General features: G+C 62.9%; 1 protein-coding gene across 1 annotated transcript in view; it reads right to left on the bottom strand.

Moving 5' to 3' along the window:
• Positions 1-15,393, bottom strand: part of Adgrl1 (adhesion G protein-coupled receptor L1) — a 43,921-nt gene extending 28,528 nt beyond the window's left edge. Inside the window, exon 1 of the mRNA XM_027955237.3 lies at positions 14,884-15,393. The gene's annotated coding sequence lies outside the window, so the exon portion shown is untranslated. The remainder of the gene's footprint in view (positions 1-14,883) is intronic.
• Between the last annotated feature and the right edge of the window lie 532 nt (positions 15,394-15,925).

Here is a 15,925-nt window from a genome sequence, read left to right as displayed (position 1 = left end):
CCAGATGGACTTCCCCTCTTCCCCTCTGGAAGCTTCTCGGTGGCTCATGGGTTCGTCACAGGTGCTAAGCGCTTCCTACCCGGGAGCCCCTTCTGCATTCCCAGACCCTCCCAGCCCATCTCTGCCAGGAGGCAGCCTCACCACGAGGAGGGAGCAATGGGTGTCCTCCGGGTGGGGGCCCCGCAGCCTCCTGGCCTTGGCAGGGATCCAGGCCCCTCCCCAGCCCCCAGCTTCCTGTCTCTCCTGCTCTGGTAGCTAATTAGAATCCAGCTGGCTGGCGCCACAGATCAGGGACCAGGGACACCCGAGTCCCCTCTTTCCTTCTGGGGGACCCTCGGGGTAAGCTGGAGACAGGCAGGCGGGCGGGAGGCGGGTGCTGCTCCCTGAGGGACCGGGGAGGGGTGAGTGTGGTGTGGCCGCTCCCACCCCAGGCAGGCTTGGTTCTGACCCATTCTTGCTCCCCGTGACCACTCCGTGGTCTCACCTCTCCCGCTGCTCCGACCCCAGTGGACGCTCTCCAGACGCGCACCCAGATCCCCCCTCAGCTCCCTGCTCTAGTGACAGCCCAGTTCTCCAGGGGCGGCCCCCCCCTCAGTGCCATCGGTCTTGCCAAGAACTTGCTAGAAACCCGAATTCTCTGGAAAGGGCCCTCCAGGGTGGGAACCCTGGCTCCTTCCTCGAGAGCCCACCCTTATCCCAGCCTGTCCCTTGGGGGCTCCATGCTGATATATCCCAGATCTCTCACTTCCATCCAGGATCTAGCTGTTGTTTTTACCCCATATTCGAGGCCCCTGCCACGGCCCTGTCGGCTCCGGACCCCATTTCTCTCTGAGCAGGCCTTGCCCCAGGGCCTTTGCTCTTTCTTGTTCACACACAGCTTTTGCCAAGCTACCCCATGGCCAGCTGCTTCAGGTCTTTGTCAAACGTAACTGTCCAGCGGTGGATGAACTCCCCCGCGGGGCAGGGATCGCTGGATTATTTTCTTCATGACCGTATCCCCATATTTTAGAAGAGACCCAGCGCACAGCGATGGATTACTTGTCGAATGAATCCCAAACCTCGGTTCCTCACCCTCTGCCGTCTCCCTTACCAATTCCACCCGCATGTCCTGTGGGCTCTGTCTCCAAAGCCTCTGGCCCACCTGTCCACTTCCGGCCCCCCAGCACCACACCCAGGACTAGGGCACCATCCTGCTAGACCTGGATCCTGTCCCCGTCCAGCTCCTGGTCTCCCTGCCTGCCCCATACCCACTGCCACTCGGAGCTGGGGGATCATGTGGTGACGTAGATCCGAGCACTAACCTTCCCCTGGGCGCTCGAGGCTGCAGGTGATCTGGCGCCACTGGCTTGCTAATCCCTGCTTCCTCTTCCCTCTTGCTCTTGGAACCTTCCAGAACCTGAGTCTTTCGGCTCTTCCCTCAGCCTGGATGCTCCCCCAGGATCCCTGCACTTTAGCGGCGGCTTCTGATCATCATTCAGAGCTCAACTCCAAGGTCACCCCCGCAGAGTGACCTGCTCCAGCCCCCCAACCACACAGTCCCCTCCCCTGTTGTAACTCAGTTCCCCACTGCCCCAAATCACCTTTCACATGCGAGCTCTGACCACGGTCTCCCTGAAGACCCCCGCCATCTGTCCATGGTGCTCTCTGCCCGTCCCTCTGCACCCCACCCCAGGAATCTCCCCTTGACATCTCCAGCCGGACGCTGCCTGGAGCACTCTCAGGTCACTCTAGAGCACGGTGCCCCGGGCAGGTCTATACTTCCCCCACCCCTGGCCCTGGTCTGGTCCGAGGAGGAGCCTGGCCCCGGCTGAGGGGTGCTCTCCGACTTGGCTCTTTCTTTCCGGCTGCACTAGGTGTCTGAGGCAGGAGGAAGTGACCCTGGCTCGGGGCTGGTTCTCCCATGTGGCTAATCTACAGGGCTCTGGTGCGTCCAGCAGTTTACACAAACACGGGGCTGGCATTGGGCCCATCAGAGGGTGGCATTTGGGGTGGCTCCTCTCCCCCTCCCTGACTGCACCCAGAGAAGAGCCCCCATGGGGTCCCCACGGCCCCTCCCCACCCAGCCTCCTGTGCTCTGGAGCAGCCCCCCCGCCACGTCTGTGCCTCCATCTGGGTCTCAGGGCACCTTTGGTCCAGCCCTGGGGGCTCCGCCCACGTGCCCCAGCCCCACAGGCCCTGGTCTAGGGGTCCAAACGTGGACTCCTCTCTCAGCCCTGATTAGTCCAGGTCTACACCCCAGAACCCCAGCGTCCATCCACCCATCCATCTGTCCTCGCCAACTACCCCTCTGGTCAGGGCCCCTACGGCTTCCCAACTGCCCACCTGCCTCCAAATTCCAGCTCCCCTGGCAGCCCGAGGGGCCCTTTCATTTTAAAAAAATATATAATTTTAACCATTTAAACTACTTTGCGGGGAGCGCTGGGCGGGAACCAGGGTCTCCCATAGGCTAAGCGTGTGATCTGCCCGAGTGGCACCGCCAGCCCTAGACCGCTCCTCAGCGCACCGTAGGTGGCATTTACAGACATTTTCACCTCTTTCAAGTGAATGACCCAGCGGCATTAATGACACTGGCCTTGGTTCTCGGCCGTCACCTCTACCCAGTTCCAAGGCATCCCACCACCCCAGGCCGCCCGAGCTCTGCCCCCAAGCACTCCCTTCCCCTGCCTCAGCCGCTGGTGACACCGACCTTCGCCTGTCTCCCTGGACTTGCCTGGACACTTCGTATCAATGGGATCATACACTCTGGGGCCCTCTGGGTTGGGCCTCTTTCCCTCAGCTTCAAATTTCCAAAACTTCATTTCTTTTATGGCTGAATAATATTCCACCGTATGATGGACATGCGGGTCTACCTGTTCATGGCTGATGGCCCTCGGTCGACTCCAGGGGGCCTCCTTTTCCCCTCGTAGCTTTACTGAGATGTGACAGGTAAACAAATAAAATCTGTAGGTTTCGGGTGTACGGCATGATGTTGATATACGTGCACACTGTACGTGACCTCTGAAATCAGGCTACCCTCAGATCCAGCCCCTCCTCACCACTTTGCGCGAGCCCACGGGAGGGACTCATGAATCCTCAGCAAATTTCAAGGATACGATACGTCATTATTAAGGACAGTCACCACGCTGCGTACTCGTCTCCAGAACTTACTCGTTTAGAGTGTGTGTGTGTGTGTGTGTGTGTGTGGTGCTGGGGGTGGAACCCAGGGCCTTGTGCAGGCGAGGCAAGCCCTCCACCGACCGAGCTATGTCCCCAGCCCCAGAACTGACTCATTTTATGAAAGTCTATTTTTTTTTTAACAGGGTCTCTTGCTCTGTTGCCCAGGTGGCCTTCAACTCCTGGGCTCAAGCGATCCTCCCATCTCAGCCTCCCGCGTAACTGGGGCAGCAGGCAGGTGCCGCGGTGCCAGGTGAGTCGGACCATTGGTTGGTTTATTGCATTTTTGGCGCCAGGGATGGAGCCAGGCCTTGCACATGGCAGGCAAGTGCTCCACGGCTGAGCTTGACCCTCGAACCAAGTCGGTGGTCTAAGGGACACGTGTTGCCCTGCCCACCCCACCAGCCAGTGGCCACCATTGCACCTGCTCCTTCTGAGTTCTACTGGTTCAGATTCCGGGCTGAGGCTGAGGCTGAGCAGGGTCAGCAGCCTCCATCCTCCAGCCTCACCACCAGAGGCCCCTCCCACCCCACAGGAGGGGGACTGAAGGATGGGGGAGGGGGCGCTCAGCCCGGGAGCCCCAATCCAGCCCTTTCTATTTCTCATTTTGAGGCAGGGTCTTGCCGCATGGCTGAGGCTGTCCCTGAACCTGCCATCTTCCTGCCTCAGCCTCCTAAGTAGCTTGGACTCTAGGCAGGAGCCACCTTGACGGGCTTGGCGGGGTCTTCTAGGTGATGGTGACACGTCAGAGCCACGCTATCGCCGCTCTCTGCCCCTCTGCTCCAGCCTCCCTGTGCTGCCATCTCTGTGTCCCTTGGTCCTGCCTCAGACATGCCCTACTTAGAGACAAGGTGAGTGTCCACCACCATCTCAGCGCCCAGCAGTCACTGTCCACCGGGTCTGGCTGGCAACACAGGGCCCCTCTTGGGCAGCCTGGGGACAGGATGAGCTCCTACACGGGAGTCGCTCAGCACCACCTGGCACACAGGGGGCCCAGCATCCCTTATCACAGTCACCACATATCAGTCAGCTTCACTGCAGTGACCAAGGACGGTAGGCGCTCTGAGTCCTCGGGTTGAGCGACCCCTCGACCCGGCTGCTGGCACTGACGCGCGGGCTCCTTCCGCCCACTGTCCGAGCCCCAGGTGGGCGCTTCCGTGGTCAGGTGTGCCAAGCCATCAGAGGCCACCGGGATGCAGAGAGCGCGGGTTCTCCGCAAGGCTGCGCTGCTCTGTGGAGCGCCGGGAGGGCGGGCGTCGCGGGGGTCCTGGAACCGTCCCCGCCGTCACCAACTGGAGCGCAGATTGGGCAACTTCAACAACAGAATTTCCTTTCTCACAGTTCTGGAGGCCAGAAATCCAAGCTCAAGGTGCTGACAAATTCGGTTTCTGTGGAGGCTCCTCCCGGCGCAGACAGCCGCCCTCTCCTGTCCTCGCGTGGCCTCTGCCTTCCCGCCTCTCCTGGGACACAGTCCTCCAGGGCGGGCCCCACCCACGGCCTCATTTAACCTTCATGACCTCCCGAAAGTCTGTGAGGACCCAACCTGTCACAGTCACGCTGGGAACCAGGCTTCATCTCCTGGGCATGGAGGGGACACAGTGCAGTCCCTAACACTGTCCGTCACTGGCTGCGGTCACTGTAACCTACCCTCAGAAGGATGGAAGCACCACAGGCCGTGACTCAGTTTCCCTGACTGCTGTCTCCCAGGCCCTAGGACACACAATAGGTCCCCCAGACATTGTGCTGCATGGGGGGCCGCTGGGGTGGGTACCTGCCTGTGCCCCGGGAGCCACACCTGAAGCCCACTCCCAGAGCGTTCCCCCAGGAAGCACTGGGCACCCGAGGGACCAGCCCAGTTCTGGGGGCTGAAGTGGGGGCCGCAGTTTTTTTACCAGTGGCCATGCCCACCTCGTCCTGGGGAGTTCAACCTGCACCCTGGGCCACCGAGGCAGCATGGCAAGGCCGGACGGAGGCGGCCACACCCTCTGGGAGGTCTGGGCCTGACCATCCCCAGGCCTTGGGGTGTAGGGGGTGTAACGGATTGAACTGTGTCCCCCGGGAAAACAGGTTGATGCCTCACCCCCAGTGTCTCAGAATGTGACCATATATGGAGAGCAAGTCTAGAGGGATCAAGTTAAAGTGAAGTCACTGCTGCAGGGGCTGACCCAACAGGACTGTGTCTTCATGAAGGGGACCCTGGACACACAGGCAACAGAGAGCAGGCCCCGTGACCATGGGGCAGAGACCGCGGTGATTCCTCTAGAAGCCAAGGGAGGCCGAAGACCAACAGTGACCCCAGCAGCCGGGAGAGAGGCTGGGACCAGATTCCCTTCCACACCCTTAGAAGGAGCCCACCCTGCCCATACCGCCACGGTGGACCCTGGTCCCCAGCACTGCGAGAGGGCTTTCTGTGGTCACAGCAGCCTCAGCAGCTCCTATGTGGGTGAGGACACCTGGGGGCGAGGGGACAGGAGGCAGAGAGAGGCAGGGCCCTGGCCTTCTGTGGCTTGGAGAGCCTGATCCTGGGGACAGGTCCCTGGATACAGGGACAGTGCTGATGCTGCCTGCCTGTTGAGCCCTTGTGCCTGATGTCACTTACCCTCCTAACAACTCCACAGGGCAGCTGCCTCTGCCCCCATGTTAGAGGAAGAACATTCCAGAGTTGAAAATCTATACCTGGGCACCCAACTGGCAAGGGGCCTTGAGCCCCGGCAGGCTCAGGCCAGGCCCAGGGAGCGGGGGACCTGGGTGCCTCCAGGTGACACTGGGGATTCTGCAGCCATGAGACCAGGTTGCCTACACCTGTGTCTGCCCCAACGCACACCTCAGGTCGCCGTGACCCCATCTCAGTGGGGGAAATGAGGCTCAGCGCCCTCCCGCTGTGACGGGAACTGGACCCCAGGTGTGTCCTACCCCCAGGTCGGATGTCCCCCTTGCACCACCCCATGGGCCACACACCTGCCTGTTCTGTGTCTGAGTCCCGCGACTGTCTCAACTCAAAGGTGGCGCAGCAGGGTCTGTCCTTGCGTGCCCTGGGATGGAAGGGATGGGTGACAGGAGGAGAGCCAGCTGTCGGGGGAGAGGCGGCGCCTGAGCCTGCCCTAGCCTGTGGTTGCCATGGCAACCCTGTGCTTGAGTGGGTGGGAGTCTGAATGTCTGGGGGGGCAGGAACTGAGAAGGGGGCTCTGGGCCCCTCACCGCCTCCCCCTCCCCTTCCAGCAGCAACCAGCCACCTGTACCTGCCTCCTGCCTCCAGCCCACTCCCCAGACCCAGCCACCTGGAGCCCACCTCCTCCAGGAAGCCCTCTGGCAGCCCTGCGTGACTTGGGGAAGTGGCTGCCCTGTGGCAGGCACCAGGGCCAGCTGGGAGTCGTGAGCTCTGGGTCTGAATCTTCTGTGTGGCCTCTGACTAGGTGCTTGGCCTCTCTGAGCCCATTTCCCCATCAGGAACTTACAAGTCCACCTTGCAGTGATGGACAGGTACCTGGATAGTGCCTGCCACATGATTTCCCCCCAGGAAGGGTCCTGTCGCTCAGGGAAGCCAGGATGGCGGCTGCACCTTCCGCCCCGCGCCCCATCTCAGCAGATGGCAGCCTTGAACCCCCAGGTGTCAGGAACCATACAGAGACACGGGCTCCCCCTCCTTGCCCCCATCCATACCCTCCCCAGCAGGACCCGGGGCTCCCCCCTCAGAGTCCGCTCACTTCTCACTGCTCCTGGGTCCCTCCCGGCTCCCACCCCATCATCATCTCCCCTCTGGACCCCTGGCTCCCGCTCTCTCCACAGTACGTTCCCTCCATGGCAGCCAGAGGGCGCCGGTGAGCACAAGTCACAGCCCATCCCCTGCTCGGAACCCTGCGGGCTCCCCAGCCCTGCGGCCTGCACCCTGGGAACCCCCAGCAGCCCCACCGCGGGGCCTCCGCTGCTCCCTCTTCCCCAGACACCCGCGTGCTCCACCCTCTGCTCCTGGTCTTTACTAACGCGGCCCCTACTTGAGGCCCGGCCAGCTCCAGCGCCCCTGCCCCGACCCGGGCTTCATTTCTTCCTTTCTCCCTGGCACCAGCACCGGCGCAGCACCCGTGCATTTATGCATTTGCTCACTTCCTCTGCCCACCAGGTGCCGCGCAGGGCTGGGTGGTGTTGGTCCGGCGGCATCCCCAGTGCCCAGCACAGCACCAACCACAAGGAGGAACTTGATAGGTAACTGTTCAGTGAAGAAGCTTTAAAATGTCACCCTGGACATCAAGTAGCCCTGGACTGCAGGGGGTGGGAGCTGTTCAGAGCATCCTTTTCCCCTGGCTGCCTCCTCCCGATCTCCCCCGTCCATCTACCACCTCTGCCCCATCCAGCCGCTGCCCTGCAACCAGAATGGCCTTTGCAAAAGGAAACCTCAACTGCACCCCTCCCTGCCCACAATCCTCCATGGCTCCCAATTGCCTCTGGCACCCTAACATGGCCTCTCAGGCCCTGCTCTTCTACCACCTGCCTTCACCTTCTTGTGGCCTTCCTCCCCAGGATGCCTGTTCCACCCTCTCTCTCCCACTGCAGCTCCAGGGCCTTGGCACCTACTCCTGTCTCCCTCCACAGGCTCTGCCCACTGGCACCATGTTGGCATCTGTCAGAGCCACTCTCACGATACCCTGGACCTTCATACTTTGCTCCCGGAGTGCGATTTGGGCTCAGCTGTGACATGTCTTTCCCGACCAGCTAGGGCCACTAAAGGGAAGTCCCACTGTGGATCAGTCTGGCTGTCACCGCATGCCCAGCTCTGGGCAGGGAGTAGGCGCTTATTACTTTGTTTAGTGAATGAAAATGAAACAGACCCAAAGAGCCAGTCGTCCATTCAGTGATGGTTTCCACAAGTACACAGAGGAAAAGACGCCAGAAGCGTGGAAAGGATACCGGTGTGGTGGCCAGGGTGGCGAGGGGAAGCCTCACCAGGAAGGGACATTTTAGCAGGGGGTCTCAAGGAGCTAGGTTCACCTGGGGAAAGAACATCCCAGGCAGAGGGGACAGCATGTGCAAAGGCCCTAAGGTAGAGAGGTGCTGAAGCATGGTTGGCACCTGGGGAGTGACCAGGAGAGGGAAAGGCGGTGAGGAGGGTGGAAGGGTCTCAGGCCAGTCGTGTGGGCCCCGGGCCTTGGGGAGAGTGTTGGATTTTGCTCCAAGTGAGATGGGAGCCATGGGGAGTTCTGAGCAGCAGAAGGAGGGTTCTGACTTGTGTTCACAGGCTAGAGAGGGAGGTTAGACTGCGTGGGGGGGTGCCAGGCGTGGGGGGTGCTCCCCACCCTATCCACCCATTTTCTCCAGTCCACTGGGCTGTCAGCCAGAAACTAGAACTTTCCCCCGCTCTCCTCCCCATCTCCACCCTCCCATCCACCAATCCTGAAGTGACCTCCAGAGCCAGGGCCAGCGTGGCTCTGAAGCCAACGGCCCCAGGCAGCCCATGTTTCCGGTCCTCACCTGGATGGCCACCCCTGCCTTCAGCCTCCTGGCCTCTCTCCTCCCAGCTCTCCCAGGCTGCAGCCAGAGGGAGGCCAGCTAAACGTCCTGACCTGGCACAGGACCCTGACCCCTCTGTAGGCCTTGGCAGCCCCCAGGTGTGTGGGGACACTCACACTGAGGCCAGCAGCCTCTGTCCACGCTGCTCTGAACACCTGGCCTTCCCTCTCCGCCCCTCCAGGCCTTCTCTCTGACCTCAGGGCGCCCCCTCCCTTGCAGGGGAAGCCCCTCCTCCAGGAGCCTGGCTCCTCCTCTCACAGACCTTGGCTCCTCCCCTCACAGGCCTTGGCTCCTCCTCTCACACAGCCTGGCTCCTCCTCTCACAGACCTTGGCTCCTCCTCTCTCACAGCCTGGCTCCTCCTCTCACAGGCCTTGGCTCCTCCTCTCACAGGCCTTGGCTCCTCCTCTCACACAGCCTGGCTCCTCCTCTCACACAGCCTGGCTCCTCCTCTCTCACAGCCTGGCTCCTCCTCTCACAGCCTGGCTCCTCCTCTCACAGGCCTTGGCTCCTCCTCTCACACAGCCTGGCTCCTCCTCTCACAGGCCTTGGCTCCTCCTCTCACAGGCCTTGGCTCCTCCTCTCACAGGCCTTGGCTCCTCCTCTCACAGACCTTGGCTCCTCCTCTCACAGGCCTTGGCTCCTCCTCTCACACAGCCTGGCTCCTCCTCCCTGCTCCTCCCCAACCCTAGGCGCAAGCCCAGAACTCCAGAAGCCTGGGCTCCAGGCAGAGGGTCCACAGGACAATGGTCCCTCTGATGCCACCAAACACTGGCAGAGAAGGGGTAGAGTGTGGAGGACAGTGAGGAGGGAGGCATGGCAGGCGTCTGGTGGAGCAAGAGGGGCAGGGCCAGCTCTGCTCCCACACTCCAGGTTCAAGGCCAGTGTGCCCAGGCTGTGGGCCACATGCCAGGGTCCCTCCTCAGAATTCTGTCCCCACACAGAGAGAAGCGAGTGACCCTCACCGCGTGGCTTGGTTGGAGGGTTCAGAAACAATATTTGGCGAGGGCTGGGTTGGCTCTGTGGTAAAGTGCTTGCACACACAGGGGGTGCCATGAGACATTAGAGCTGTAGAGGAAGATAAAGCTGGGGGGCACAATTTAAAACAGGGTGATGGAGAAAAGCCACCTTAGAGGAGAAGGTGATACTTCAGCAAAGCCCTGCAAAGGTGGAGAATCCACCAGGGAAAGAGAAAATGGTCTAGGCAGGGGCATGGCCAGTGCAAAGGCCCTGGGGCTAGCTGGTGCTTGCAGGTTTGAAAAAGCCCGGAAGGCAGTGTGATGGCCAGGTGGGGCTCAAGGGAAGACTGGGAGGAGGTGAGGGCAGGGAGGCGACAGGGCAGGCTGCTGGACTCACCATACCCTACGTGCACCAATGTTCCCCAAACGAGCTGCCCTTCTGTTGAGGGGGAATCCAGCAGTGCCCCACCCTTCACCACCAGGGGTACAGCAAGGGTCACCAACTGCGGCTTGTCCCACTAGTGAGCTGGGAATGGCTTTTACATTTTTAAAGTGTTGAAAAGAGAAAGACAAACGGGCATGGCAGCCCCAAGCAGACCAGAGAGTCCTCAATGATCTGCAGATCAGATCAGCACCTTGCCACAGAAGTCTGCCCATCTGTACCCCTAGCCCCCTGCCCCAGGGGGCAGCCACCTGCGGTGCTGCTGAGCACCCTTCAGCACCCCGGATGGCCCATGTCAGGAGGGCCCAGCCACCCGGGCCCTCCCTGTCTGCACTCCTGGGGACACAGGGAGATACTGGGCTCCCCAGCCTGCCCATCCTGACTGAGGGAGGGGCGCTGGCTGGTTTTGGCTGGGGGTGTTTTAGCCTACCTTCTGAATGTTTGTCTCCCCCAGTTTTCAAGTGGGAAAGGCTGGGGGCTGGTTTAGCTAGTCCCCTAGGGCCTGGGTAGGTCTCAGGGTGAGGGTCCCATCCCAGGAGAGGCTGGGGTCCGTGGCCCAGGAGGAAAGGGGAGGGGCTATTCAGGCCTTGACCCAGGAGCTCCTAGGTCCCCAAGTTCCCTCTCCAGTCTCTAAATCCTGGGGTGCACACAGCCACTCAGGGGAGCCATCTGCCCACGAAGATGCCCCCATAGCCCTGGGCACCGCGTTGAGAAGACACCTCAGGGTCCCTAAGAGGTGTGTGCCCGTGGGCGGGGCCAAGCGGTCTAGTTCAGTGCCGTGGGGCTGCGGGGTCAGAAGGCAGTCACAGCAGGGGGCTCTGCCCTGTTCAGGTCCCCGTTCAGGTGGGTGAGGTTTCTTTTTTCTTTTCTTTTGCCCCTTTTCCTCCTTGCAGTGCTAGGATGGAACCCGGGGCCTGCCCTGCTCGCACTGAGCCGCATCCCAGCCCCTCTTAATCTCTGAGGCGGGGCTTCCCTACATTGCCCAGGCTGGCCTCGAACTTGACGTCCTGCTTTAGCCTCCAAGGAATACAGGTGTGCACCACCACGCCTGGCCAGGTAAGGCTTCTTGAACAGCTCCTGTGCACCAGGTAAAATTCTGAGCACCTGGGATCCCAAAGCAAAACAAGCAGCAACATCCAGGAGCACCTGGATTCCAGTCAGGGAGACAGACAGTAAACAGACAGACACAATAAATCAGGAAACACAGCGAAAGCAAGCCATCAGCTCGGGGGGAAGCCAGCGGGGCAGCCGCAGTTCTCAGCAGGGTGCACTTCTCAGCAGGGCAGCAGGGTGCACGGGGTAAAAGTGACTGCAGGGGCGACAAGGGCAGGGGGCAAGGGAAGAAGAGGCTTGCAGGTGGATGGAAGAACACATGCAAAGGCCCTGGGGTGGAATCTTTTAGATTGGTGGAGGAGCAGTGAGGCGGCATAGGGCACGGGAGAGGAGGTGACCAAGAAGACCACGCACTACATCCAGTCCTACACCTGGACTGAGACATGGGGAGGATGCACTTAGGATCTGGGGTCCCACCCCCTGCTGGACCTGCAGGGGGAGACACAAGCCTTTTCCCCAACTCCAGTGACAGGAGTCCCTGATTGAGTAGGGTTGGTTATGTGTTGCTAGACTGCAAGCTCTGTGGGGACAGGATGTGGCCACTGTCCCCACAGTGCCCCCAGAATGGCACCTGGTAGAAAAAGCGCTTGGCAAGTGTTTGCAGACTGCACAAAGAGGTGTGCCCAGCCTTGCTCCAGGGTCCTGGCACACCTGAGCACACACCTGCAGGTGTGCATGCAGAGAGCTGAGTCCAGGGAGCCACACGGACAGTCACCCCCTCCACACCACTCGCCAGCACCCGCGCACAGGGGACCCCTCTGAACACAGGATGAGCCCGGTGGACACCCGGCCACACGCATGCCTGACAAGCCACTCAGACACGCTGGATGGGTACACGCAGATGCAGACAGACAGACATCTGACAGAACTGTGCTCCAGGGTCAGGTGCCTAGCCCCCCGCCTTCCCCCAAAGACCCCCCTCTCCCTCCAACAGCAGGCACTTTGCCTCAGCTGGGGAGGTCGCACCTCAGGCACCTCCAGGGTCACCAGGGAACCCCCACCTCAGGAGCCCCTCCCTGTCCTCCCCTGGAGGGGCTGGAGGAGGGGAAGTGTCTGGCGTCTGGAAATGGGATCCGCATGAGAGGAGCCCACACAGAAACCAGAGCCTCCCGCGTCCTTGGCCACCCGTCTGGCTGGGGAGGCCGGCAGCGGGCGGGGGCAGAGCCCAGGAGCTCCAGGTCCCCGGGCCACTGGGCAGGGATGGCCGGGATCCTGCTCCTCCTGCTTGTCTCAGGGCACCTGCTCCAGGGGCTCCCGGGAGATGCCCGCCCCCCCCCCCCGAACCCAGCCACGGGCTCTCCTGCTGGCGGGGCAGGGGGACAGGCCACCTGGAAGCAGGCAACAGCACCCTGCGCAGGTAGCGAGGCCACCACAGGGGGCCAGCCGCTGGACACAAACACTGGGCTCAGCCAGGCGCCTGCGGGCCCTCCCCCACGGTCTGCTGGGTCCTCCCGGGCTCCCCAGGAGAAGGGGCTCCCCTGGGCAGGCTGGGAATAGAAGCCTGGCTTCAGTCTCCCGCCTTCCAGCTCCTCCCTGCAGGCTCAGGCCCAGGTGCACCAATCCCCGTCCCCTCCCTCCCCAACCCTGTCTCCAGACTCAAGGGCAGGCAGCAGCGCAGGTGGTCATGGGGTACCAAGACCCCCTGAGAGGGGGCCGGCCGACACAGGTGCCCCGTGGAAGGAAGGAAGGAGGGAGGGAGACGGGCAGGCCGGAACAATGGGCACAGCAGGGCCAGTGAGCCCCCGTGGGAGGTCACCATGGGAGGAGGAAGATAGTGGCCAGGCAGCAGAAGGGCCAGCACCTGCATGTGAGCACACGTCGGTGGCTGGTGACTTGGGAACATGGGTACCCTCACCGCCAGCCATGGAATCAGTTCCCTTTTCCGCTTTCCAGATGATTTTTCATCTCTGTAATTAATGGGCTAGTCAGTTCTGAACGGCGTGGCAGGCAAATTGCTAGTTAGGAAAATCATGGATAATTTTCTCGATATGATAATGAAGGTTGTATTCCTTCTCTTATTCTCCCTGTTTTCATCCTACTTTTAAGTAATAAATTCGGCATTAGTGGGAAGGGTGTGGGGAGAAAGAAGTCACCTGCCCTGACAGCTGGGATCTGACCCAGGTCCCAGCAGAGTCCTGGCCCCTGGCTGTGGGACAGATGGAGAAGAGGAGGAGAGGTGGGGACCCTCCACCGAGCACCCTGACAACCCAGTGATCAATTCAGGATGCCAGACGCAGGATGGCAGATGAAGGGCAGGGAACCCCAGGCACGGGCCGGGCTGGAGTTGGGTCTAGGGTCAGGTTATGGATCCGTGCCTGTCCTTGGGGTGTTTGAGAGGAGCAGAAACCAAGAGCCTCTCCCCAAGCAGACTGGAGGTCAACAGGCCCAGAACGGACATCCACCCTCAGGTGTCCTCCACACCCGCCTCCACGCCGTCCAACTTCCTCTCCATGGTGATTCCCACCGCAGCTAAGGCAGCAGGGCAAACGGAGAGAGGGGGAGACAGCCAGAGAGAAAGCGAGGCGGCCAGCCATCTTGGCGGCCATTTTGAACCCCTCCCCCACCCGGAGCACACCACATGTTTGGATGTGGGAAGACAGACTGGGCTGGGGTCCTACCGAGCTGGCCAGGGGTCTCCGCCTGGAACCCGGACGCAGGGGGAGAGACGCCCACGGCAGCGGCCAAGGCTGGGGGTGGGGTGGGATGGCTGGGGAAAGGGACCAGGAAGGTACTCTGAGGTGCTGTGCGGGGATGGGGCTGTGAGCTGACCTAGACTGGAAGTGTAGGGTCAGGGATGTGGGGGGCTGTGTGCAAGAGGGGTGCCGTCTTCAGAGCGGTGCCAGGGGCGCGCCGGAGCGGTGCCTTGCGAGGGCATTCTCTCCCCATAGCTGGAGCACACACAACATCGCCCCCACTTCGGCCCGCACTTCAGTCCCGGGACCCTCAAATGGGACGATGGCAACTAAACCCACACAGCTCTTACCTAACGTACCTCGGGGGGGAGGAAGAGGGCTCGCCCTCAAAACCCGAATCCCAGAGGATCAAACCTGACAGCCTCCGGTGCTTAGCCAGGTACCACGGACAGAAGATGCTGCTGGGCAGCACCCTCGCCCCCTGACAGCGGCGGCCCCGGGCTGCCACCGGCTCGACACCCAGACAGACCCCTCCCCATCCCCCGCGCCACTGCCTCCAAGAGAAAACCAGCCCCCAGCCCAGCATCCTGCGGTGCCAGCCCCCGGACACGGCTCCTCCGGGGGCCGCGGCCCGCGCGCGGCGCGCACACGCACCCTCTCCGCTCACACCCAGACACCTACACAAACAGGGCGCCAAGCACCCGCGCGCACACGCACCGGGGACACGCAGGCACCGCCGCGCCACTTCCCCACAAAGGCTGGCGCGCGCGCGGGCACACGCAGCCACGCGCGGGCACACTCGCGGCCCCCTCCCCCCGCCAGGCACCCTGCGGCCGCCCATCCGTACCCCAGCGCCCCGGGCGCTCCGCGGGGGCAGCCCCTCTAAGGCCCCTACCAGTGAGGGTGGGGTGCGTGCCAACCCAAATGCCCCTGCGACTCAGGTGCGGCGACCCGCGGCTCCAGCATCCCCTCCCCCCTCGCGGCCAGGACAGGGCCTGGCTCCCATCCCTTCGCCCCCCTCCCGCCCCGCACACCTGGCCCAGGTGCGGCGTCCCCCTCGCCTTAGCCCCGCAGACTCTCACCTGTCCAGAGCTTCTCTGGGATCGGGCCTGCGCGTTTCTCCTGCAGCTCGGCGAACCCGGGCCCCCCGCCCGGCACATCTCCCGGAGCCGGGGCGGGGGGAAAGCGGGTGGAGGGTGGCGGGGCGAGGGCGGCCTCCGTGTCCCTTCTTTCCTCTGGCCCAGCACCGCCGCCACCGACCAAAAATTAAAAAAAAAAAAAAAAAAAAAGCGGATTTCACAGCTCCAAAGGCGGCCCCCTCGCGGCGACGGAGGCTCGGGGCTGGGGGCGAGTGGGTCTGCGCCCCTCCCGGGGTGGGAGGCAGTGAAGGCGGCGGGGCGGGGGCGGCGTCAGAGCTCCGGGGGCTGGGGCGAGGCGCAGCCCCCCGAGGCGGCGCCAGCAGCGGCCCGCATCTCCCCCGCAGCTCCGCGGCCCCGACGGAGGCGGCACGTGTGCGCCCAGGCGACTTCCCAGCCCCCTCCGACGGCGGCGGCGGCCGAGGGGTTAACGGGGCAGCCGGGGCGCCCCTGCAGGCCCCCGCCGCCCAGCGGCGCCGCTCCGGGGCCCGCGCGGCCCCATCCGCCGGGGCCTCCTCGGCAGACGGCGCGATGGGGGCGCCGCAGCGCCGACAGCTCCCGCGCCGACGGTTCCTGCTCCCCGCAGTGGCCGCGAGGGGCTCGGTGGGGGGCTGGCGGCAGGGAGCTTCGGTGAGGGGGCGCGGCTGGAGGCGGGCGCGGCAGCGTCGCGCCCCCGGGGCGGCCGGAGCGGGGGCGCCGGGCCGGGCCCGTGGGCACCGCAGGACGCGCGGACCGAGCCGGCGCCGGGCACCAGCAATGACAAGCCGCCTGCTCGCCCCGCTCCCCGGCGCACCCGCTCCGGGAGGGGGGCGGCCGGCGCGCGCAAAACCCGGCCTGGATTCCCCGCCCGGGACTGGCTGCGGCAATCTGACGGGGAGCACCGGGAGCCGTCCCCAAAACCCGGGCTGGATTTTCCTTCTCTTCGCTTCCACTCCCCCGTCCCTCTCCCCCAAAAGTGGGGAGAGGGAAAGCGACGTGCTAGACCCCT

The sequence above is a fragment of the Marmota flaviventris genome, chromosome 1 (genome assembly GCF_047511675.1).
Source record: "Marmota flaviventris isolate mMarFla1 chromosome 1, mMarFla1.hap1, whole genome shotgun sequence".
NCBI lineage: Eukaryota > Metazoa > Chordata > Mammalia > Rodentia > Sciuridae > Marmota > Marmota flaviventris.
This window is presented reverse-complemented; position numbering and strand designations above follow the sequence as displayed.